Here is a 26,576-nt window from a genome sequence, read left to right as displayed (position 1 = left end):
TGCACATCTTGCACAACCTCCTTGACCTGGGGAGGAGAGTTGGTCTTCTGGCCGCAAGCATGAATTGTCCTCTTTGCCATGCACCTTGGTTTGCATTTGGATGGGAGACTATATATGCACACTCCAAGATATTCCCCTTAGGCTAGGGGATGGGGCCGTAGCCCAGTGGAAGATCATCTTCATGCTTGTGTGCAGATGGTCTCAGGTTCAGTCGCTGGCAGCAGCTCCAGGTAGAGCTGAGAGAGAGTCCTGCCTGAAACATTGTAGGGCTGCTGCCGGTCAGTGTAGACAGTAGTGAGCTAGATAGGCCATTGGGCTGACTCGGTATAAAGCAGCTTCCGAGGTGCTTATGTACCTTCCCTTCAAAACCTTCCGTGGCTTTGCCCTACCTATCTCTCTATGGCCCCCAACAATCCCTGGGTGTGACCTGTGTGCCTGCCTCCAGCCTCACTGCCTTTAGCCATCCATAAACAGCTTGCCCCTTCAAATGACTCCACCCTTTCTCCCGGGCTGCCTCTTATGCCCGTGGCTGTCCCTGGAACACCTGCAAGATTATTAACTAGGAATGGACATTTTGATCATATCATGCCAGTGCTTCTTCAGCTGCACTGTCTCCCAGTCCATTTCTGGGCCCAATTCAAAGTGCTGGTTTTAACCTTTAAAGCCCTAAGTGGCTTGGGACCATGATACCAGACAGATAGCCTTGCCCCATATATTTTCCTACACATACTGTACCTTAAGATCTTCAGAGGCCCTCCTTTTGGTGCCCCTGCCAAATGAGGTGAGGCAGGTAGCTACTAGGGAGAAGGCCTTTTCGGTGGTTGCACCCCATTTATGGAACCATTTTTAGGAGCGCAGAGCTGGTCTTATGGTAGCAAGCATGACTTGTCCCCTTAGCTAAGCAGGGTCCACCCTGTTTGCATATGAATGGGAGACTAGAAGTCTGAGCACTGTAAAACATTCCCCTCAGGGGATGGAGTCATTCTTGGAAGAGCAGAAGGTTCCAAGTTCCCTCCCTGGCAGCATCTCCAAGATAGGGCTGAGAGAGACTCCTGCCTGCAACCTTGGAGAAGCTGCTGCCAGTCTGTGTAGATAATACTGAGCTAGATAGACCAATGGTCTTACTCAATATACGGCAGCTTCCTATGTTTCTTTGAACAGCACAGCATCCCTCAACCAACCCCAGCACACCAAGCACCAACCCCAGCAAAGCATCCCTCCAGTGGCTGTTGTTGGTGTCTTTCTTGTGTTTCTTTTTTAGACTGTGAGCCCTTTGGGGACAGGCAGCCATTTAATTAATTAGTTAATTTCTGTATGTAAACCACTTTGGGAACTTTGGTTGAAAAGTGGTATATAAATACTTGTCGTATTTGTATTCGTAACAGTCTCCCCAGTGAGGCTCGCCTGGCTTCATCACTTTGTTCTGTTAGACGCCAGGCAAAGCCTTTTTTGTTCACTCAAGCCTTTTAAATTCGGCTTTTTAAATTTGGGTTTTCAGAATTGATCTGATTTTTAACTTTTTAGCTGCTTTGTACTGTGTGTGTGTGTGTTGTTTTTTATTCGTTTTACCTTTTTTTAATCTGTTATGATTTAATGTGTAATGTGTTTTTATTATATGCTTTAATCCTCTGTTGTGAGCTGCCCAGAGAACAATTTGTTATGGGGATGCTAACATATAAAGATGATGATGATGATGATGATGATGATCATCATCATCATCATCATCATCATCATCATCGACTTTATCACTTCCTTCAAATCTCTCCCCAAACCCTCTCTTTCTGTGAAGCGTTTGGCACAACCTCTTAGTCCAAGGATACTCAACCTTGGGTCCCTAGATGGAGGGGGGGGGCAACTCCAGAGGACTCTGTGGTGATTAAGAGATTGGGATGAACATCACACATGAGCCACATTCACACATACCATGGAACCACAGATCTGAAGGAACCACAGTTCTGCTCCCCGCCTCCCATCTGAAGTTGAACATAACAGAGAGTGATCTCTCTGCAGTCAGAGAGGCTGCAGAGTAAAGGGGGAACAGGTGGTACAGGTTTCTTTCTTGACTGAAGGACAGCCCACACAGCCAATCATGGCTGGAGTTGGGGGAGGAGCTTCCTCACTCAACTTGGGGGAGTTGGGGGAGGAGCTTCCTCACTCAACTCTGGTTGAAGGAGACACAGCCTGCCGTTCCACATTCGGACACAACACAGGCTGCATCCAACCTCGGGTTGTGGTGACAAAACTCACTACAACCCGAGGATTCATATTAGAGATAGAAATCGGAAACCTCAGGTTGCCTCATGGAACCTTATTTGCACACCTTTGCACATAACCATTGGGGAACCTCTGGCCCATTCAACTCTGGTTCCACGTTACTTGCAAATCCTGCCATAGTGTGTTGTTTTCCTTGCCCCATTAAGTGAGGGGGAAATATGGCATGATGGTAGCAGGTCACCTGTCTTGTGACCCAGCATATTGTATTTAAAACATCACATCAAAAATGTGCTTTAAAAATAAATGAGCACATATCCTTATCCTATTCATGTTTATTTGGAATAAAGCTGATGTTGCTAGAGGTGAAATGCTAGAAGATGATAGTTGGAAACCCTGGTTTGAGACACCAACTCTGCCAAATGAATTCTGTTCTGTTATTTATTTATTTTGAGCAAGGTACTCCATTTCAATGCCACTTTTCCTCCAGTGAGCTCAGGGTAGAGTTCAAAGTCCCTCTTCCATCAGCCCTATGTGGTTGGCTTAGACTAAGACATTGTTTCTCAACATTGGGTCCCGAGATGTTGATGAACTACAACTCCCATCATCCTCCAGTCTCTGTGGCTGGAGGTGACGGGTGCTGTAGTAGTCCAACAACATCTGGGGACCCAAGTGGAGAAACCCCCAGCCAACCCACCCTCCAAGAGGGGGGATTTGAATTTGGGTCCTCCACTGACAGCCTTACTCTCTAACCACTACACCACATCATCTCCCAAGTCAATGACAACCAGAAGACATGGTCATTTTGTCCCGCGCTAACTTGGCAAAGAGGCACCTTTTGAACATGGTGATTCTCTTTATTTCGCAGGGGGAGAGTAACTGGCCCTATCCACCCCCCAGCACAGTACCCCTCCAGTGGCTGTTGCTGGTGTCTGTCTTACCTTTCTTTTTAGATTGTGAGCCCTTTGGGGACAGGGATCTATCCATTTTATTTATTTATTATTTCTCTGTGTAAACCGCTTTGGAAACCTTTGTTGAAAAGCAATATATAAATTGTTGTTGTTGTTGTTGTAGGGGGAGGAATGCAACTACTCAACCCCCCCTTGCCAGGAAAGCTGATCTTGGCTGCTTCGGTTGTCTTGCAGGAAGTGATTATTGTGACAAGCTCCTCTGTTTCTCTGTCCTGGCTCTGTGGAGCTTGTCAAACTTGATGAATGTCTGCCAAATGGGAATTGCTATCTGGGGTCTTGATTTAGAGAACGGGGGAAGGTTGGAAGGGAGCCCTATCCTTCTGGATGCCGTCCCATTCCATCCCCTTCTGTTCAGGCCTGTAGTTTTTCACCCCAGCTGAATGACGGGTCGCTATCCAATAACTCATGATCAAAAGCCAAAGCTTCTGACTCAGCAACAAGGAAGATTTCCTTCAGGGGGATGAGAACGGAGCGTAACCTTTCTGTTTAAAAAAAATGCTATTTCCAATTTTGCTTTAATCTGAGGGCACTATAGGCAAAGCAAACATGGCCGGGAGCCTTTCTTACATTCATTACTTTGCTGAGATAAACATAAAATAAAAATATGGAATACAAGGAAATTAATGGGGGAGGGAGAGATCACTGTATGCAGCCTGTCTGCCTACGACCGAGCCTGACTTATTTGTCGGCGAGGGCTCCACATTCCAGTTTTAGTTCAGCACGAAAATATCCAGCCCCTTAAAGGTGGAGAGATCATAGCTCAGTGGTACGGCAGTGGAGGAGAGATGGTCCTGCGGCAGCGACCCTTTGCTAAGCAGGATATGCCCTGGCTTGAATTTGGATGGGTGACTACATGTGTGAGCACTGTAAGATATTCCCCTTGAAGGATGGGGCCATGTGGCTCAGTGGAAGGGCAACTTCATGCTTGCATGCAGAAGTTCCCAGGTTTACTCCCTGGCTTCTCCAGCCAGGTAGGACTGGGAGAGACTCCTGCCTACAAACCCAGAAAGTTGCTGCCAGTCAGTGTAGACAATACTAACCTAGATGGATCAATGGTTGGACTCGGTAGAATGCTCCTGTTTACAGGCAAAAGGTCTCAGGTTCAGGTCCTGGCAGCATCTCCAGGGAGTGATTTGCACATGGCTTCATGCTGCGGGGTAAATGTTAAGCGAAACAACTTCGAATTACACTCGTGGCATTGAGGGAAGCAGCCCCTCCCTTCTGCTCTCGGGTTTTGTTTTGATGCAAGTTCACATAGTGTTTTCCTTCTAGCCAATGGAAGGGGGGAAGAGAGAGAGATTACTAAAGAGCTACATCTGCATTTCTAAAGTGAGTATCCCTCTTATTGTGCCTCTCCTTATTTGCTTTTTCAGAAAAAGTCACTTAGCACCACCATTGTAAAAAACCTGGAAATGCCTCAAGATAAGCTAAAGTTCACAAAACAAAGCCTAACTTGTATGTGGAGTGGGTCCGAGGTTCTCGAAGGGGCTTTGGGGTATGTTTGGCTGGCGTGTGAACGCATATACTCTCTTCTGAAGGAGATTCAGGGTAGAAACCCTGTCTGTAAAGCCTCCAGGTCGGGCTGGGAAAGACTCCTGCTTGGAACCCTTGAGATGCTGTTCAGTGAGCTGCCTGTCTAAGTAACAGGACTTCTTGCCACTTCTGCAGCACTTGCAAAGGCTCTGTGACTACTAAGGAACGCCTCCTCTGACTCCTACTAAGGAATAGGGATGTGCACAAAACTGGTTTGCCCGGTTCGGTTCGAATTCAAACCAGGTTCGAACCAGGAAAGGGAGGTTCGGTTTTGGTTTTGCTCAACCCCCCAGTTCGGTTAAAATTCGAACCATTTTGAACCAGTTTGAATTGGTTCAAACTGTTTATAACCCCCCAAAGTGGGTGGGGTGGTAGCTGGCACCCATGGGTACCTACCGCCCAAATCCCAAAGCAATCGGACATTCGTACGATTTTTAATGACTTTTTGAAATATATTTTTATTAATTTTTATAGGGTATAATGGGATTTGAACTAGCCCATTATTCCCTATTGTGGAGCACCCATGGGTGCAAAAAACCACCCAAACCCCAAAGCAATCGAAGACTACTATGATTTTTTATGAATATTTGAAATATTTTTAATTATTTTTCTCATAGGGTATAAAGGGACTAGAACCAGTCCATTGTCCCCTATTGTGGAGCACCTAGGGTCACAAAATGGGAGTGGGTGGTAGGCACCCAGTGCCTACCACCCACAAAACCCCAAGGCAATCAGACACTCCTCCGAGTATTGGTGAATTTTAAAATTATTTTTGAATTCCTCATAGGGAATAATGAGGATTGCAGCAAATGTATAGCTTCACTTGGGGGGTGGGGAAGGGGTAGCTTAGAGCAGAGTGTGGTGGGTGGCAGTTCCCAAGGGGAGGAAGGAATCTACCAGAATTATTTGAAAGGAATTGGGCAAAGGGCTGATTTTTAAGTGATTTTTGAAGTTTATGTGTCTTTAAGGTTAGCAATGAGAGCGGATTCATGGTTTGTCATTGAAAATCTCATATGCTACCAGAGAATCTACACTCAGAACACCTCAGAAACAACAAAACCCAGTACCCCATGGGTTAGCAGCCCATGGGGGTGGTTAGCACCCTCTGTGCACTACACCACCATTCACTCTGGGCCACTAGCATCCCCCCAAGTGCAGTTATGGGGACGCTGAAACCTCCATTCTTCCCTATGGAGAAAAACCTTAAAGACACATAAACATCAAAAATCACTTAAAAATCAGCCCTTTGCCCAATTCCTTTGAAAAAATTCTGGTTGCTTCCTTGCCCCGCTTGGGCACTACCAGCACTTTAAGAGGTGCCTCTCTGCTCAGTTAGCAAGGAGCCCTCACAAGCCGCACTGGTGGGGTTTTAAATGCCATGGAAGCGGTGAGCATACCCTTCGCTTAGACAGGTGACTCACTGCATGGTATGTGGTATTTTGACCAATGTAGACAATACTGGGCAAGACAGACCAACAGTTTTACTCACTAGAAAGGAGATTCATAAGGCTTCCTTTCATTTTGTGTGCATGTCTAGAACATGGGCCTTGCTTCCCTAAGCCTCAGCTTTTAGACAAGGCAGGGATTGATGACTCCTCCTCCTCCTCCTCCTCCTCTTCCTTTCTCTGTGTGACCTGACCTCCTCAGCATCCCTGGAGTCACCGTTAAGACTTCCTCAACCGTTATTGTTACCTCCAGCCATAGCTAGCATCCTTCCACTTCCTGACCTATCTCCCATATGGTTTCCTTTTGGGTCAGAGATGTTAGACCCACACCCTGTTGCTTTGACAACAAAGCCATGTTGCTGTGTCCCACTAGCTTTGCTGAACCCACCCACAGTTTCTATGCTGTTGTGGATATCGTCATTCTTCTGTCCAAGGCCCTGCATTGCAGGCCAATAGCCACTCTTTTGGACATCAGGAATGGGGTCCCAGTTCACCAAGAAAGGCTGGCCGTGGGCCCCAAACACCTTGCCAAAGCTGAAACCAACCCTTGCCACCCATGTTTCTGGAATCGCTTAACTCTGTAGCCAATGTGTGGGTTTCTTAATGGAGCTCTTGAGGAACAGTTAACAACAGGACCTATTTTACAAGCTAGCTGAACTGTACCACTTAAATGCTATTATGTTGATGGATCCTGCTGACAATGGTTGAGCAAGAGACAAGGCGTCAGACAAAACAGAGTGAATGTTTTATTGCCGAGGGGGAGGTGGGAAGGGGGATTTAATATCATTGCTCCCTGGAACTTCCTCTTGTGCTAACACAGCATTACAACCTTTTCACCTCATGGTGGGTGTGTGCTTCCACTTTTAAAGATGTGACACATTTGCACAAAAATCATCTGTTTTGTCATGGAAATGTAGTGAATAAATGAATCCAAAGTAAGGCACTGACAGCTCTCAAGCATCAGCACTTTTGGAATGTAGGCAATTGTGCTCCTAAAAAGAATCAGGGTAGCTTTGGCTGGAAACCCACCCCCCACCAGCCTATTGATGCCACAGTGGTTCTTTTCTGAAACCAATTATATCAGGGTTATTATTTACATTTTTGTCCTGCTCTTCCTTCAAGGAGATCAGGGGAGTGCATAGAGCCCCTTCTTTGTATCTTCACAACCCAGTGAGGTAGGTGAAGCTGAGAGAGAAAGGGTAGGTTCAGAGGATACTTTGTCCACCCACATGCGACAAGGACACACACACACACCATGAGCGCTGATGTCCTTATCACATATGGTTGGGCCAGCAGACAAAGTAGTGTCCAAAGAGGTCCCCAACTACAAGATTGATCATAGAATCATAGGGACTGGAAAGTTAGGTAATTAAATCTGATCACACTCTCTAATGCAGGGTATTCAGGCTTCCAACAATTTATGGCAGAACAATCAATGCTATTGTACATCTAAACTGCCAGTGAACTGCCCAGAGCCATCTGGGTGAGGTGTGAAATCGAATTGAATCAAATCTATTCAGTTCTAATCCAATCTAATCAATCAATCAATCAATCAAATTAAGCCACCGGATTATTACATGGTGCCACTACAGCTGGACTGTGCCACTTCAGCCTGAAAATGGTGGTCTGGCCACGAGTTCATATTATTTTCCCAAAGAGAGAGATTCTTTCTCTTTTTCTCGCGTAGGGCTGACTGGAACTATACTTCTGCTTGCCCCAAAGCTGCGGCATGCAGATAAGAAGCGGGACACAACAAGAGCACACCCATACTTACTTACATTGTTCTGGATGTCTCAGTGTCTTCCCTGTGCATTCCTTTATTGTGTGTGGGTGTGATTCATCTGAACTACCACTTTACACATGACCCAAATGCTAGTTCATTTGGACTGTGCAGGGCAGTGGGTTGGATGACTGCCCGTGTGGAATACTGTGGGAGGACATCAGGATTCCTGCGAAGACATCAGAATGGATCTGCTCTTGGTGCCCCTTACTTTTTAAAAGAGTGGGTCAGTTTGAGGCAGGCTAATTATTGTCTGAACTAGCCCCTGGGAAACAGCATATCACAAGGGTTCTCAAACTTGAGTCACCAAATGCTCTTGGTCTTCAGCTCCCATAATCCCAACAACAGTCCAACATCTGGGGACTCAAGTTTGAGAACCCCTGGCATATCATAAAGAAGGCTAGACTACACCCCTTACCTTTGGCATGCAAGTTTTCTGTGTTCAGGGAGTTGTTGGTTTTTTAAAAAAAATTGAGGTCACATTCAGAATATGATTTCCACCATCTGCAGTCTGAAGTGGTATAGTCCAGCAAAAGTGCTCTGCACAGCTGGTTGACTTTTCTGGAATATGTATATTTCAAGAAAGCTGCGTGCTTATCCTGGGCATGAAGGAAGTTTTCCTCACAGCCTTATTTACATCAAGGCTTCTTATGTATTAATGTTGGCCCCAAATCCATTCAGCTTAGTTATAATTACATCCCACTGAAAACACTCACCATAAAACATTTATCGGACCAGGGTCATAATATTTGCATTCTTGCTGCATATGAGGTGTTTCAGTTCACACCAAGCCTCATCTCTGAGTCTGAGTTGCTCAAAAAAAACAACACCCAGCCAAAGTACTCTTTACAGTTTAGACAACTTTCCTTCTCTTTTTATTTTTGTCTGGGATATACAGAGATAACCCAAGACATTTCAGAGCATGAGGCAGAAAATCTAAATGGCACTCTTCCGTGCGAACAAAGCTCCTGCGTTTGCAGGAAAACCAACCGCTGCCTCAAGATACCTGCTTTTGCTCTTAGCCATTCAAGCCATTCCTTTCTTTGCCAAAGCTGTCTCTGCTTGCTTCCACACTCGCAGTTTAGTTTGGAATTGCCACCTTTTCCTCCACTTACTTTTTACAGAGAAACTAGACTGTGGTGATGCCAGCCCATTTCAGTCCACATTTTTCATGTTGTCTGTTTTTCCCCCAGGCCTGATTTGTGGCTATTTAAAACACAACTAGTGCAGTGCCTACCTTTCCAGCATGGACAAGTAAAGCACAACTGAGGCTTCTCTGAGCTACTGTGCCTTTAAGTAGCAGTTTCCCCTTGCGGCTTCTGCTCCTGCATCCCAGTCAGTCTGTCCGTGACGTTATTGAAATAGCCTCCTAATTGCCCCTTTGAATAACCAGTTCCTGTTTCCTGCAGGGGTGAGTGTGGCTCAGTGGAAGAACACAGGCTTTGCATGCAAAAGATCCCAGCCTCTATCCGTGGCATTTCCATGCAGGCTCCGATGGTGACTGTGCACTCAACACATTACCAAGGTATAGAACTGCCATATTCTGGCTTTCCAAATCCGGGTGCCTAATTTGCATATCATGTAATTTTTATTTATTTTATTTTATTTTATTTTATTTAACATATTTTTATACCGTCCAAAACACAAGTTCTCTGAGAGGTTTACAAGAAAACAAAAACAACCAATAAAAAGATTAAAACATTTCAACAATTAAAATTAAAAAAGTTAAACTATTAAAACACAATTAAAACAATTTTAAAAGTATCTAATTAACAGCCTGGGTGAACAAATGTGTCTTGACTGCCCTTTAAAAAGTTGTAAGAGATGGGGAGGCTCTTATTTCAGCAGGAAGTGTGTTCCAAAGCCTTGGGGCAGCAATGGAGAAGGCCCATCCCTGAGTAGCAACCAGAAAAGCCGGTGGCAAATGCAGACGGACCTCTCTTAATGATCTCAATGGGCGGTGGGGTTCATAACGAAGAAGACGTTCTCTTAAATACCCAGGGCCCAAGCTGTTTAGGGCTTTATAGGTTATAACCAAAACTTTGTATTTTGCCTGGAAACTTATTGGCAGACAGTGTAGATCTTTTAAGACAGGAATGATATACTCTCTCTGAGATGACCCAGAGACCAACCTGGCTGCCGCATTCTGGACTGACTGTAGTTTCCAGACTACGTACAAAGGCAGCCCCACATAGAGTGCATTGCAGTAGTCAAGTCTGGAGGTGACCAGCAGATGTACTACTGTTCTGAAGTCATTCAACTCAAGAAATGGACGCAGCTGGCATATCAGCCGAAGTTGATAGAAGGCACCTCTGGCCACTGCCTCAACCTGGGAGACCAGGGAGAGTTTTGTGTCCAGAAGCACTCCCAGACTGCGTACCTGTTCCTTCTGGGGAAGTGTGACCCCATCCACAACAGGCAGATCCAGATCATCTCCTGAGTTCCGACCCCGCACAATAAGTACCTCCATCTTATTTGGATTCAGTCTTAGCTTGTTACCTCTCATCCAGCCCATCACTGCCTCCAGGCAGGCATTTAAGGAGGTTATGCCTTCTCCTGATGATGTTGACATGGAGAAATAGATTTGGGTCTCATCAGCATACTGATGAAACCCTGCACCAAATCTCCTGATGATCTCTCCCAGCGGTTTCATGTACAGTAGATGTTAAACAACATCAAAGACAGTACGGAGCCCTGAGGGACAACATACTGAAGTTCAGTTTTTTAAGAACAACAGTCCCCAAGAGACACCATATGGAATCTGTCCGAGAGGTAAGAGTGGAACCACTGCAAAGCAGTGTCTCCCACCCCCAACCCCCTCAGATGCTCCAGCAGGATACGATGGTCAATAGTATTGAAAGCTGCCGAAAGGCCCAAAGGGACCAACAGAGTCATACTTCCTCTGTCAATTCCCAATTGGAGATCATCCATCAGGCTGACCAAGGCAGTCTCCACCCCATAGCCCACCCAAAAGCCGGTCTGAAATGGGTCTAGATAATCGGTTTTATCCAAGACTGCCTGGAGATGGGAGGCCACCACCCTCTCAATTACCTTGCCCAGCCACGGAAGGTTGGAGACAGGCCTATAGTTGCTCAACTCTGAAGAATCTGGGACAGGCTTCTTCAGAATTGGTCTAATAATTGCCTCCTTATGACAAGGAGGCATCCTGGCCTCCCTCAGAGAAGCATTTATGATCTCTACTAGGCCTTCTACAACAACCTCCCTGCCAGATAGTATTAGCCACGTCGGGTAAGGTTCAAGAGAACAGGTGGTAGGTTGCATCACTCCAAGCAGCTTGTCCACATCCTCACGAGTCACAAACGGAAACTGATCCACCCTAACCACATAAGAGGAGTTGCTTGACACCTCCGATTCAGACACTGCAGTAATTGTGAGGTCTAAATCCAATTTGGCCCCAAATATAAGAGATTTTATCCACAAAGAAATAATGAAACACGTTACAGCGGGTAATGGATGGTTCCAAATTCTGATTCAAGGAAGGAGGGGCACTCACTAGCCCTCTCACGACCCTGGACAACTCACGTGACATGAACTTGCGGATGCAATACGGGCCGAAAAGAATTGCTTCTTTGTCACCCGTATTGCCAGAGCATAGATCTTCAAATGTGCTCTATATTGTAATCTGTTGGATTTGAGTCGAGTCTTCCTCCACTTGCGCTCCAGTCATCTACCTCACCAGCTTGGAAATAATGTTTTGAGCAGAATAGTGACTGCATGTTTTGCTCCATAACTGTGCTTCTACAAGGGCTTGAATTTAGCTAAAAGAAAAGAAAAGAAAGAAAGCTGAAATCCAGGTAAATCTGGGTGGGCTAAGCAATATGGGTGAGATGCTTAAAATCTGGGTAAAACCTGGAATTTTGGGGGGCATGGCAAGGTAGGAGAAAATGCCATATGGTGCCTTTAAGTCTCCCCCCACTGGGCAAATAGCAGCTTCAGTGTGTGTGTGTGTGTGTGTGTATGTGTGTGTGTGTGTACATATGTATGTATTTGATTTATATACTGCCCTTTCAAAAAAGGCTTAATTTTTTTTTGGTAATTTAAAAAATATATAGAATAATTTAAAAACAAATTGGGGAAATGGCACTGGAACAGGGTTGGCCCTACGGCCCTCAAGCCAAATTAGGACCTTCTGCAGCTGCTATTTCTTTTGGTGGTGGTGTTTTGTTTTAAAGCAGACGCTACTGCACGTGGAACTCTATTCTCACAACTAGCTTGACTCTCGGATCACCTGCTGACTTCATCGCAAGAAAGTGATGTCTTGGGAACTGATAACTTGCTGGTTGACAGCTCAGTCTCTTGGCCGTCTCTCATGGCTCTCACCTTCTCACTACTTGTTTAATAAAGCTAAGAGCGGACAACCAGTGTTTGATTTTATATAAGTTCATGAAACCTCCCAAACGCTCTAGCACTGTGGGTTTAAACATAACCAGCAACCTTCCCTTTTCTCTATTTTTGCCTGTTTGTTAAAATTGTACTTGATTTTATTATTTCGCCCCCTCATGCCACAGTGATGGAAGTGTTTGGTGGGAGGGAAAAATGACGGGCACTTTGAAGGAAGCTGGTTGTTGCAGGTAATTGTCGAAATATCAAGGGTATTGCGTCCTCCATTACTTAAACTTTCATTTGTGGCTTTCATGGTTTTGAAGAATGTTTATGACTGACAATCCTTTCTTTACGGCTCTATCCTTCAAGCTCCGGCTGATACCGTGGAGACTGACCGCATGAGTGCCTGATAAAATGTCAAGACGCCATTATTTCCAGGAGAGGGTTTGGGAGCAATGAGGTCCACTTCCATTTATCTCAACAGCTGACTTTAAGGCTCCAGGATTTCACTTCTTGTGACGCTGGGAAAGACACAGAAGGAAGGAGACTTCATCTTTGCCTGCCGGGCGGTACCGTTCTGTAGATGGCTGATCATAATGACGCCGGCAGGGTGGCGTTTGTGCCGTATTTCAAGGAGCAAGATTTGGGGTTTAATTTAATCACGCACACAAACAAGAGTTTATGGATGATAATTACCATATTTTAAGACACTTGAAATACCACCAGAAATGAAAAAACAGGACGGGCAGATGGTGGGAGCTGAGTGTGTACAAGAGCGAAGGTGATAGATTTACAAGGAGTTCCAAATAGTCTTCCTATGTAGTCTCTAGCCTGCGCCAAAGCTTGTTGTTTCACTGGGTCAGGTACAGTGTGTGGCAGAGGGGAAGCAGATCAGTAGGGCTCCTCCACCACAATGTTTTCCAACAAAGCAACATTTTGTCTTTTAAAACTAGAGGAGCAAAATGTGTGTTTCTTACATTTTTATCCCACCTCTTCTCCAAAGACCTTAAGGTGACATTCATGGTCGCCCTGGCATTCCATCCTCACAACAACCCTGTGAGGTAGGTTGGGCTGAGAGAGACGTGGGGGTTATGGCTCAGTGGTAGAGCCCCTCTTTGCAGGCAGAAGGTCCCAGGTTCAATCCCTGGCAGCATCTCCAGGTAGGGCTGGGGAAAACTCCTGCCTGAAACCACTGCCAGTCACTGAGCTAGGAACATAGGAAGCTGCCACATACTGAGTCAGACCATTGGTCCATCTAGCTCAGTATTGTCTTCACAGACTGGCAGCGGCTTCTCCAAGGTTGCAGGCAGGAATCTCTCTCAGCCCTCTCTTGGAGATGCTGCCAGGGAGGGAACTTGGAGTCTTTTGCTCTTCCCAGAGATTCTGCCAGGGAGGGCACTTGAAACCTTCTGATCTTCCCAGAGTGGCCCCATCCCCTGAGGGGAATATCTGACAGTGCTCACACATCAAGTCTCCCATTCAGATGCAACCAGGGAGCACCCTGCTAAGCTAAGGGGACAAGTAATGCTTACTACCACAAGCCCAGCTCTCCTCTCCACAATTTTGGAGGCTTCAGAGGTTCAATCCGCTCATTCCTCTTGCTAACCCTGCCAGCACCTCACAATTTAAAGTGACTTTGAGTGGTTTTGGGGGTCCAAAAGTTCCTTTGAGCGATTCTTGGGGGTTCACCCAGGCCTTGCTCCGCAATATGCAATATTCCCACAATATTCCCACATGAGCATAGAGACCTGAAGGAAGAGGGGTCTAGAATACATGGTTGGTGGGCTTCATTGGGTCACTAGTTTTTCTGGCCTCATTTAAACTATTTCTAGACACACACACATACAAACTGCTGTCTGTTTTCCATCACACTCTTCATCTAATTTATCTTATTCGTGTACAATCCTGCCTTCATGGATGTCCAGGTCTCCTTAGTAATTGGTTATAGGTCAACTTAGAAAGTAGCAATCTGTTACAACTTTCTCTATATGTATCTTATTACATTTGTCAGCAGTGAATTATATGAGAAACGTCTGGGGCTCCTCTTCTTGCAGATATTCATGATCTCTACCTTGGGCCACAAGTCTATTTTATTCACCACAATTGATTGATTGATTGATTGATTAAGTGCTGTCTAGTCGGTGTCGTAGCGACCACATAGATAGATTCACTCCAGGATGAACTGTATTCAACTTGGCCTTTAAGATCTCTGTGTTGTATTCATTGCTGTCGTAATCAAGTCCATCCACCTTGCTGCTGGTTGTCCTCTTCTCTTTCCTTCAACTATTCCCAGCATTATGGACTTCTCAAGGGAGCTGGATCTTTGCATAATGTGTCTGAAATATGACAGTTTGAGCCTGATCATTTGTGCCTTGAGTGAAAATTCTGGATTGATTTGTTCTTTGATCCATTTGTTTTCCTGACTGTCCATGGTATCCTTAAAAGTCTTCTCCAGCACCAAAGTTCAAAAGCGTCGATGCTTTTTCTATCTTGCTTCTTCAAAGTCCAGCTTTCACATTCATAGAGTGTCATGGGACAAACCATTGCCAAATGATTCAAATCTTTGTAGGTATAGACATGTCACGGCAGCTAAATATCCTTTCCAAGGGCTTCATTGCAACCCTACCAAGTGCTAGTCTGTGATGTATTTCTTGACCGCTGGATCCTTGACTGTTGATGGTCAATCCTAAATGGCAGAAGCTATGCACTGCAATAGCAGCCCCTATTATATCACAATAATGGTCTAGACAGAGATTTTGTTATGAACTCTGAAAACATACAAGCAACCAGCCTAAACAGGAGATGGCAAAGAGCTAAGAACATGATCATCAGTTTCAAGAGGCTCCATTATGATACAATGCATGGCTTTTAAGTTGGAACCATTGAGCCTTCTTTACAAAAATATTGGCTTTGATCTACAGCTCTATGCTCACAGAAGGGATCCAATTACGAAAGAAGTACATAATCATAAGTCCTAACTTAATGAGTGCAAAAATTGCTCTGAGGGAGGAGAGATGAAATAAGTGAGACTAAGGGCCTTGTAAAGATGTAAACATGTGGCTTGATACATGGCTTTTAGCCATGACAGCCCAACTGAACTTTCATAGTCAGAAGCAGTATACTCCTATACCAGAAGTAAACATATGGACAGGAGCAAGTGGCCCTATCCACCCCCAGGACAGCATGACAGTACCCCTCCAGTGACTGTTGCTGGTGTCTTTCTTATGTTTCTTTTTAGATTGTGAGCCCTTTGGGGATAGGGAGCCATCTTATTTATTCTCTCTCCCCTCTCCTCTCTTCTCTTCTCTCTCTCTCTCTCTCTGTAAGAGAGAGACTTTCTTTGGAGAGCCACTTTGGAAACCTTTCTTGAAAAGTGGTATATAAATATTTGTTGCCGTTGATATATTTTTCTTTAAGTTTTTTTGTAAACTGCTTTGGGAGGTTCGCCTGAAAAGCGGTATATAAATGCTTAATCAATCAATCAATCAATCAATCAATCAATCACCTGAGGCCTATAAGAAGTGCTCTCCAGTCTCCAACAGCAGACAAATGTCCATCCAATCCAGCATTCTGTTTCCAGTTCAGCCAGCGAGACATCTTCAAGAACCTCAAGCAGGCCATGAAGATGATAACCATTCTCCAACCATTGTATTTTATTCACAGCAATTGCAGACTCTGGTGTAGAGGTATACTGTTTCTGATTATGGAAGCTCAATTTGCCGGTTGTGGCTGAAAGCCACTGACAAGCTCTCATGCATGAATCTGATCAAAGCTAAAGCCATTTTATAATACCGTGGCCTTCGCACCATGTGATGCTAGTGATTCATCCAACTGACTCTCCATTGCACTGTATTAAGTCCAGACGTTACCACTTAAATAGGTTGCAGAGCACACTGTAGATACTTTTTTGGAAGTACTTAAAGTTTTTTAAATATCTCCCCCCCCCCCGCTTAACCCTTTATGCCATAAATATATTTTCGTCCTAATCCCTGGATACATACTGCGCCTCCAACCTCAAAGTGCTTTCAAAAATGACATATCTGAGCAATGAAACATTCTCTTCTGTGAATGAAAGCGGGGGTTGGGGAGAGAAGGAGAAAGTAGGATGAAAAAGCACTTACCTGGTCAACATTATTTCATAAGACGCCAAAGCATAAATCAGGAATGGGGCGACCTTCGTTGAAATTTCAGACTTATTTACAGTAGGATGCACTGATCGCTCTATCTAGCCCTAGCCCTGTTTTTCCCTCCCTTGGTGACTCATAAGTAATGTGGTCCACGCAACCCCCGTGTAAATAGATCCAATATTTCAAGGAAGGTCATGGTATATACTCCCTTCCTCTCTCAAGAATATATGACAGCGTACTGCAGGTCTGCTACAGCATCTGTCTTCATGAGCGAGGAGGCTGATTGTGCGACTCTTAAGGCCAGTAGGCATGGCTAGTGGGCTCCCAAAGAAAATGAAGCATGTGCCATAAATGTGTCTGGAGTCTCATTCTCAGGAGAACCAGCCAAAACCTGACTGGGGAGAAATGGAATTGAGCAGAAAAATGGTAACTTTGAAGTATCTGTAATATCAAAACAGAGGAAGACTTTCCTGTTTGGGAAAGACTTTCTTGTTCTGCCAGGATCATCATAAGACTCACTGATGTTGCTGTTCGGTGGAGCCACTGATAACTGTGACTCCTTTGGCAAATCCTGCTGAGTCCTTGTTGTAACTAACCCTAAGTATGTCTAGCTGAAATAACTGCAAATTCTACCACTCTTCATCCCTGCCTCCATTTACTTGCTTTTCCTCTCTTTTCTTCCTGTTTAAAATTTTAGATTGTATGTTCCTAGGGGCAGAGACTCACTCACTGTCATTTAAAAAGCACTGTTACACTGGTGACATCATACAGTTTTCTTCACTGTAAGGCCCGGGTGGGTTGGCCTTTTAAACTGCTGGGCCTTTCTAACTGAGCAAAGAGGCACCTTTTAAAAGTGGTGATTCACTTTATTTAGCAGGGAGAGAGCAACTGGCCCTCTCCACCCCCAGCACAGCATCCCTCCCATGGCTGCGGCTGGTGTCTGTCTTATGTTTCTTTTTTAGATTGTGAGCCCTTTGAAGACAGGGAGGCATTTCATCCATCCATCCATCCATCCATCCATCCATTCATATCTATGTAAACTGCTTTGGGAACTTTTTGGTGAAAAGCAGTATTTAAATATTCTTCTTCGTCATCATCATCTAATGTATTTCATAGGGAGAGAGCAGATTCCCAGATCAGCCCAGCATTGTGTCTCTCCATCAGCTGTTGTTGATGTATCTCTGTGCATGCATGTGCATGTGTGCATGCACATTTCTTGTTGGGAATTCTCTCTGGGAAGAGATACCCTTCTATTACAGCAGAGTTTACAGAGGCAAAACACAGCGGAGTCTGCCTAGGCATGTGTGTATGCTGAGAGCAAAAGAAACTTGGAGCCAGTTCATAGTTTCCAATCAATATGAGGAGTCTTTATTGGAGAACTCCATTCTAGATAGGAAAGTGGAGAGATAGGATCTCTAATCTAGCTAGCTAGCTGGATGCAGAGAGATACTGTCTGCATCTCTGTGCACACATGGTGCAGAAAGAGGCAAGCATATGTTACAGGGAGAAGGAAGGGAAGGAAGGAAGGGAAGCAGGAAGGAAGGAAGTCCCTGAGAGTAGAAATCTACATACCAAAGGGATAATGTCAGAGCAGTAGAGAGGAGGAATGACCAATGTCTTGATCCCTCCAGCCCTCTGACTCACTAGTCTGTCCCCCTCTGTCTTTGAGACATGAGACAGTGCAGAGTCCTTCACTTCCAACATTTCTAAGGCTGTGAGCCCCTTTGAGACAGGAACACTTTTTTCATATGTTGTGCAATGTAAACTTTTGAGAAATCTTTGCTGACAAGCAGTACATGATTTAGAACTGGCCAGTGGTTCAGTTTGTGTGCTTGAACCAGGTTGACCCGGTTGGACCTCGTTCAGGATGCTTGTGAGGGGAATCCGGTAAGGAGGATTCCCCTTTACAAGCATTGGGGTTTTACAAGTGAAAGGGGGTTGAAAAGGGAAGGCGGGGGGGGGGCAAGCAGGAGTCACCTTATTCACGGCGGCAGCTCCTTAGTGGTGGTGGGGCAGCGGAAGCTCCCCTAGACCTCACTGGTGCTCCCCCCATCAGCATGGGTCAGCTGGGGCCCGCTTCAGGCAGACAGACAGCCCAAGCTGTTGGGGCAACCGAGCTGCCACCACAGGTAAGGTAACCTCCCTCCCACCTGCCCCGCCCGCCCTTTTCAACCCCCTTTCACTTTCTAGGGATCTCCGATGCTTGTTGAAAGGGGGCTGAGAGGGTTGGAGACATTTTGAGAAGGATGCATAGAAGATTGAAAGCCTTCCAAATGTCGGGTTGGCTCAGCAAACCAGCCGATTTGTTAATGGCTATTTTGTATGTAGTTCTGTCCCGTCCCCGCCGCCACCAGACTATCCAGTGGGGAGGAGGAGTTTTCCCATCTCTGCGGGCCTAGCTCCACTCATGTGCCTGAGTATCCTCAGTAAGGCTATTTTGTTAGATGTGGATGCTTGCCTAGAAATACGAACTGCACGGACCCTTCTTAGAATTAGTGTGCAGCTACTCGCCATCTCTGTAAGTTCATCAAATTAAAGAGCTAACTAGTTCTTTGAAAACGGCAACTATCTAAATGCCTTAGGGTCCTGTCCCTCCTCTCCCCTTGTTACTAAGAAATGTTTTGGAAATGCCACATTGAACCACTGATTAAAGTCCGCATTATGCAAATCTAGCTGGTCTTTGATGGCTGCTGATAGAAGGTTGTTAGCTGTAGGCACGATCTGTTCCTCTCCATCTCTGCTTTAGGACTCTGCCTAGAAGGACCGAGACATGTAAATACCCTTGTCGTATGCTATCCATCAAGCCGAGCGGCATGTTCTTTGCAGCCACCCCTGGCAACAGTGAATCAATATGTATGAATTTTTGTCACTCAGTTGGTGTTTATCTTTGAGGGAGAGAAGCAAGCATCAGGGCCATAATTCCAGCGTTCAGCATCCGAGCCTGGGTCAGGGTTCAGAGATGGTGTTAGCATCACTAAGGGAAAGCAAGTTGACAGCTGGCAAGGAGAGAGGTCAGATGCTGTTGACTAGCTGGAGGTAAAGTGGGAGGGAGAAGGGAAGATCAGAGGTGTGTGAGGAGCCCAGCAGGAGGGAGCCGATGACCTCAAGGTGAGGAAGCAAGAGGAAAACCGACTTCAAAGGAAGACTCGTGTCCAGGAATAACCCACAAGACCTCTGGAGTGTCAGCAAGATTTTTTGGAAAAGAAAATAAGCATCAACCTGTGCTTGTAGCACAGTCAGAGACTTATGGCTGTATTCATAGAAAAGATGAGACGTTAGATTGGTGGGGCAGTTTTCAGGCCTACTTATGTAGTTTCTTTTTACTTATAGAAAGTAGTAGTTTCTACTACTTATGTAGTAAAGAGAATGAGATGTTACTTTGGTGGGGCAGTTTTCAGGCCTAATGGCGCAGTGGGGAAATGGCTTGATTACCAAGCCAGAGATGACCGGTTCGAATCCCTGCTGGTATGAACACCTATATCAGGCAGTGGTGATATAGAAAGATGCTGAAAGTCATCATCTCACACTGCATGGGAGGAGGCAATGGTAAACCCCTCTTGTATTCTACCAAAGACTACCACAGGGCTCTGTGTTTGCCAGGAGTCGACACCGACTCGACGGCACACTTTACCTTTTATGTTATTGTAATATTTAGATAATGTATTGTTATTGTTGAATTTAGTTAGTTTAGTTAGTTAGTTATTAAGGGGATTGATTGATTGATTGATTGAGTGCCGTCAAGTTGGTGTCAGGGGCGTAACTACCGTTAGGCAAGGGGAGACATTTGTCTTGGGGCCCCACTGCCTCGAGGGGCCCCCCAAAGGCACGTTACATGACTCCCCACCTGCCCATGTTGCACCCCCTATGAATTATGTTGAGTCTTTTGGAGATCGGCAGTAGCAGAGAGTAAAAAAACTAGATTCAATGTGCACTAGATATTCACCATATTCATAATGGGGATGTGAGTGCACTATATATTATGAAGTGTGTTTGTGTGTGTATATATATCAGTGAGGGGCCCATTTAAAAATCTTGTCTCTGGGCCCACTCCAAGCTTGCTATGCCCCTGGTTGGTGTCGACTCTTAGCGACCGTATAGCTAGATTCTCTCCAGGATGATCTGTCTTTAAATTGGCCTTTAAGGTCTCTCAGTGGTGCATTCATTGCTGTCGTCATCGAGTCCATCCACCTTGCTGCTGGTCGTCCTCTTCTCTTTCCTTCAACTTTCCCCAGCATTATAGACTTCTCAAGGGAGCTGGATCTTCGCATAACGTGTCCAAAGTATGACAGTATAAGCCAGGTCATTTGTGCCTCGAGGGAAAATTCTGGATTGATTTGTTCTGTGATCCATTTGTTTGTTTTCCTGGCTGTCCATGGTATCCTCAAAAGTCTTTTCTGGCACCAAAATTCAAAACCGTCAAAGCTTTTTCTGTCTTGCTTCTTCAAGGTCCAGCTTTTGCATCCATAGAGTGTCACAGGGAAAACCATTGTCTGAACGATTCTAATCTTTGTAGGTGTGGACACATCACAGCATCTAAATATCCTTTCCAAGGCCTTCATTGCAACCCTACCAAGTGCTAGTCTGCGACATATTTCTTGACTGCTGGATCCTTTACTGTTGATGGTCGATCCTAAAAGGCAGAAGCTATCCACCACTTCAGTGTCTTCATTGGCAATTCTGAGGCTGGTTGCTGTACCCGTTGTCATTAGTTTAGTCTTCTTTACATTTAATTATAGTCCCATTTTTTCATTGTGCTCTTTGACCTTCGTTACTAGAGTTTGCAGATCATCCACATTCTCAGATATCAGAGTGATGTCATCAGCGTAGCGTAGGTTTTTGATGTTTCTTCCTCCAACTTTAAAACCACGCTCATCTTCTTCCAATCCAGCTTCTCTCAGTATATATTCAGCATATAAATTGAATAAAAAAAGAGAAAGCCTTGTCTTACTCCTTTGCTGATCTGGAACCAGTCTGTTTCACCATGTTCTGTCTGTACTGTGGCTTCCTGACGTGTATAGGTTTATCATGAGAACAATGAGATGTTCTGAAATGCATTTAAAATGACATTTCCTAAGAAGCCAGAATCCTTCCTGCTGGGAATAACACAAGGAGCTATTTCTACAACCAACTTAATATTTTTTATGTATGCCTCTACGGCAGCTAGAATTATATATGCACAGAAATGGAAGTCTAGTGAACTGCCTTCAAAAGAAGACTGGCTGATAAAAATTTTGGAATATGCGGAGATGGCAAAACTTACAGCACTATTAAGAGATCAAAACTTGGAATGTTTTAAAGAAGATTGGAAACCATTCTTGTTGTATTTAAAAAATTACTTCCCTACTATGGACTTGACAGCAGGGTTTGAAACTTAGTATAAATTGCAGGTTGGTTAGATTAATTATGTTTGTAAGGGTTTGAACTTATGTTTTGAATTATTATTATAGCAAGGGTAAACATTATAGTTGATGAATCACGAAGAAATGTGAGCGGGAAGTCCATCTTTTATGTGTGTGTTTGTAATGAATGATAATAATGCTATTGTTAAAATTAATAAAAAATGATTTTTTAAAAAAAAGAGATGTTCTGAGATGCCCATTTTCTTAAGGATATTCCACAACTTGACATGGTTGACATAATCAAAGGCTTTTCCTTAGTCAATAAAGCACATATTGTCTTTTTTTTTGGTATTCTTTGGCTTTCTCAATTATCCAGCATGCATCAGCAACGATGTCACTTGTTCCTCGGCTTTTTCTGAAACCAGCTTGAACATCCGGCATTTCCCTTTCCACGTGTGGCTCTAATCTGCACTGGGTGATCCTGAGCATTATTTTGCTAAGGGGATACGAAACACTATAATAAAGTTCATATTAAAACATTGGCTGACATCCAGACTGACGCTCGTTGAAAGTGTCGACTCAATGTGTGGCAGCTGTGAAAAAGGCCAATTCCATGCTAGGGATCATTAGGAAGGGGACTGAAAATAAAACGGATAATATTATAATGCCCATATACAAAACTATGGTGCAGCTGCACCTGGAGTACTGCGTACAACTCTAGTCACCACCTCTAAAGAAGGACATTGTAGAACTGGAAAAGGTGCAGAAGAGGGCAACCACGATGATCAAGGGGCTAGAGCAAGGCTACAACACCTGGGGCTATTGAGTTTAGAAAAAAGACGACTGTGGGGAGACATGATAGAGGTCTATAAAATCATGCATGGTGTGGAGAAAGTGGATAGAGATGAATTCTTCTCCCTCTCCCATAACACTAGAACTAGGGGTCATCCCATGAAATTGATTGCCAGGAATTCTAGGACCAACAAACAGAAGTACCTTTTCACACAGCACATAATCAACTTGTGGAATTCTCTGCCACAAGATGTGGTGACAGCCAACAACCTGGATGGCTTTAAGAGGGGCTTGGATGACTTCATGGAGGAGAGGTCTATCAATGGCTACTAGTTGGAGGGCTATAGGCTACCTCCAGCCTCCAAGGCAGGATGCCTCTGAGTACCAGTTGCAGGGGAGTAACAGCAGGAGAGAGGGCATGCCTTCCCCTCTTGCCTGAGGTCTTTCCCAGAGGCATCTGGTGGGCCACTGTGAGAAACAGAATACTGGACTAGATGGGCCTTGGGCCTGATCCAGCAGGTCTGTTATTATTTTCTTATCATTGGCTCTGTTTGACCATGCTCCTCGCTTGTCCCTGTGTGACTCACCCTTTTGACTCCTGGCTTTTGATCCTTGGTTCTGTTGTCCATGCCTATGCCAACCCCTGTGAGACTATCCCTGGTACCATATCACCACCTGTGGACTAGAACTTGACACTTCCTCAGAGTCCTTGACCAGTAAGCACTTGCCTGCTCATTCTCCTGTCTGTCTTTGCCATCGTTTTTCCTGGGCCCTACCTACCAGTTGGGCTGCTTGAACTACTCTGGTTGTTTTGGACTCACTGGCAGAGGAGTGTGACCCAACAGCCTCCCAACATTCACCATAACTAATTTCTTATCCCTTTTGGGAATCCAAACTGCAGAACACCGTGGGTCAGAAATATACAACTTTCCTGTGGATCAGCGACTAAGTCTGCATAGGATGGCAGCCCATAGTCCTATTCACATGTTATGTTGTGAATATCCTTATCCACCCCCAGCACAGTAACCCCAGTGACTGTTGCTGGTGTCTATCTTATGTTTCTTTTTAGACTGTGAGCCCTTTGGGGACAGGGATCCATCTTATTTATTTATGATTTCTCTGTGTAAACCGCCCTGAGCCATTTTTTGGAAGGGCAGTATAGAAATCAAATAAATAAATAAATAAATAAATAAATAAATAAATAATGTCCACCTCATGCACAATCCAGTCCTGTTCGGGCACTATAGAAAGTAGGAATGCTGTAATTTCCAGGATACCAGTAGAGAGATGAGCCACAGTTGTGGCTGGGTATGATTGGAGTTGTAGTTCAGCAACATCTGGAGTACCACAGGTTGGGAACTCCTGCCCCTGTGGGTGAGGAAAAGTGGTAGCGGTGGGCAGCAGAGAGCCCATGGGGTGGCACCTGTGATGGTGGAGAGCAGTGCTTTCCGCTTCCGCTTCTCCTCCTCGTGGCCGTGCCTGAGGCGACAACTCTACCCTGCCCCACAGAAGGGCTACTCCTGCTTCCAGAGCTGCCAGAACGTTATAGAACAGTGCCAGACTGTTCTGCTCTTTTGTAACCAAGAATATCCATTAGAAAGGAATTCTTATTCGACCTCAATGTAACATCCATTGCCATGAAGATACCTCCAATTACCAGATGCTGGGGACACTGGTTCCCTTCACAACCTGCTAATAAACATCTCCAAACCAGCTGGTTGGCTAGTGTTGCTCAAAGGACCAGATGGACCTTTGATCTGATCCAGACGGGTTCTCCTAGTGCTCTTCTTAATTTTGCAGGTCTAAGTTTCCTGGGAGCGGTTCCTGATCAGCTGCTCTGTTCGTGCTTTAAAAGGAGTAATGATTTTCTTTCCCCTTTCCCCAGTAGAGACTACATTCATCCAGGCAGATATGATTTAAATATAAAGGAGACGTTTACTAGAATAGAATTTAAGAATATTAAGAAGGGATTTGGTTCCGAGAGAAATATTAGCAGCAGAGGCATGGATAAGGATTTTGAAGGAATTTAATTAAAATTTAATCTTCTTTCTAATTAAATTTCCTTTTAATTAAACTTAATATTAAATTTGCTTTGTTTAATTGGAGGAATTTAAAAAGTATTACCTTGGCATGTCAATCAATTATTTTAAATATATATTTAAAAGTTTACTTTGGTTCACCCAGTTTAGGAAATGAGATCTCACATTGATTTTTTAGGAAGTTTTTTTTTTTAAAGTAGATTTCTTGATTCTGCAATTATTCTCTTCTCCTTCTGTCTCCCCTGTTTAGTAAAAGAAAGTGCTTTTTGCCCTTATATATTATTGACCCACTTCTGCTGGGTTACCCCAGCTTGATAAGGATTGACTCCATACAGACCAATGTTCTATAGCTTGATTGAGCTCTCTGTCTCATTAAATACTCCCTGGTTTGCTCATTTTACATTTCAGCCCTACCCCACTTGGTGGGAGTAGATTCTCCCATGATCTGAGAGAGAGGACCCCCTCCTCACTACATTCACTGGCGACTCTGGGCCAATTGATTCTATTTGCCCTCCATCCTTTCTTCCAAATCTGGGAGGGTTAACGTTTTGCTCCTACCACCCAGTTGGCTTCATGTCTCTCTCGTCTTTTTCATCTCTTTTAATCTGCTTTCTTTCGTATATCACAATCTCCCAGACTAAGGGTATTAGAGCTCTCCTCCCCTTAACCAACACCAAAGGGAATTTGTTTTGCTCCCCTCAATCTCTCACTCTCTCTCCTCTCCCTTTCTCCCCTCCCCTAGTTTTCAAAGACATTTTAACCAGTTATTTATTTATTTATTTATTTATTTTTATTCAATTTCTATACCACCCTTCCAAAAATGGCTCATGGTGGTTTACATAGAGAAATAATAAATAAATAAGATGGATCCCTGTTCCCAAAGGGCTCACAATCTAAAACAAAAAACAAAAACCATAAGACAGATACCAGCAACAGTCACTGGAGATACTGTGCTGGGGGTGGATAGGGCCAGTTATTCTCCTCCTGCTAAATAAAGAGAACCATCATGTTAAAAGGTGCCTCCTTGCCAAGTTAGCAGGGGTTGCCATTCTCACTCTGACCGAGAGGCTTTGGGAATGACAGTTTGCAATCCAGGGGTGTCTGTAGCTTTTAGGTACCTCAGGAGGCCTTATATCTACTTCGGAACATAGGAAGCTGCCTTATTGTCTACACAGACTGGCAGTGGCTTCTCCAAGGTTTCAGGCAGAAGTCTCTCTGGTGCCAGGGAGGGAACCTGGAACCTTCTGCATGCAAACATGCAAATCAGGATGGACCCTGCATAGCAAAGGGGGAAATTCATGCTTGCTACCACAAGACCAGCTCTCCTCCCAAGTCATGCTTCAGCAGCCTAGTTGCTTTCCTGTCAATAGCTTTGGGGAATACAGTCTCTCTGTCACCCTCCCTTTGCTCTGCAGCACCAAGCAGCCATGCCAGCCAGGTAAGTGGGGTTGCAAAATAGGATATTGTGGGTTAGACTGGAAATTCTTCCCTTGCTCAAATTTCAATCTGAACAAGAAAAGAATTCAGGGGCCCCTAATGCTCACCTCTTCTACAAGGAGAGCATTATAAGTGCTGAAGCACATATGCAGTCCATGCTCAATGAGCATCATTGCAATTTCTGCATGCCGCGGACAGTTGGCTGTGGCTTCCATGTAAGAGTAAGTAATACAATATCTCACACAAAAGTCTGGGACAAAGGGAAAAGGCTGTTTGGCTTGAGATCCCATGGAATGCTCTTACCTCTACGTCCAGGTACATGGAGTACCTCCAAGATTGCCAAATCTAGGGCTGCTCTAAGAGCACCTGCTTGCTTGTATGCAGAAGGTTCCGAGGCAGAAGGATAGACGGCAGCTTCCTATATCCTTATGGCCCTAGGTGATCAATTAACTTCCTCTGCTGACCTCCCATTTGAGACGGCTTCCTCACTCACCCCCAGGCAAGTTTCATATTGCCTCTAATGCAAATGGATGTAAATGCACATGCCAAAACATATTA

The sequence above is a fragment of the Hemicordylus capensis genome, chromosome 2, assembly GCF_027244095.1.
Source record: "Hemicordylus capensis ecotype Gifberg chromosome 2, rHemCap1.1.pri, whole genome shotgun sequence".
Taxonomy (NCBI): Eukaryota; Metazoa; Chordata; class Lepidosauria; order Squamata; family Cordylidae; genus Hemicordylus; species Hemicordylus capensis.
The sequence above is the reverse complement of the archived record's forward strand: the minus strand, read 5'-3'. Positions refer to the sequence as shown.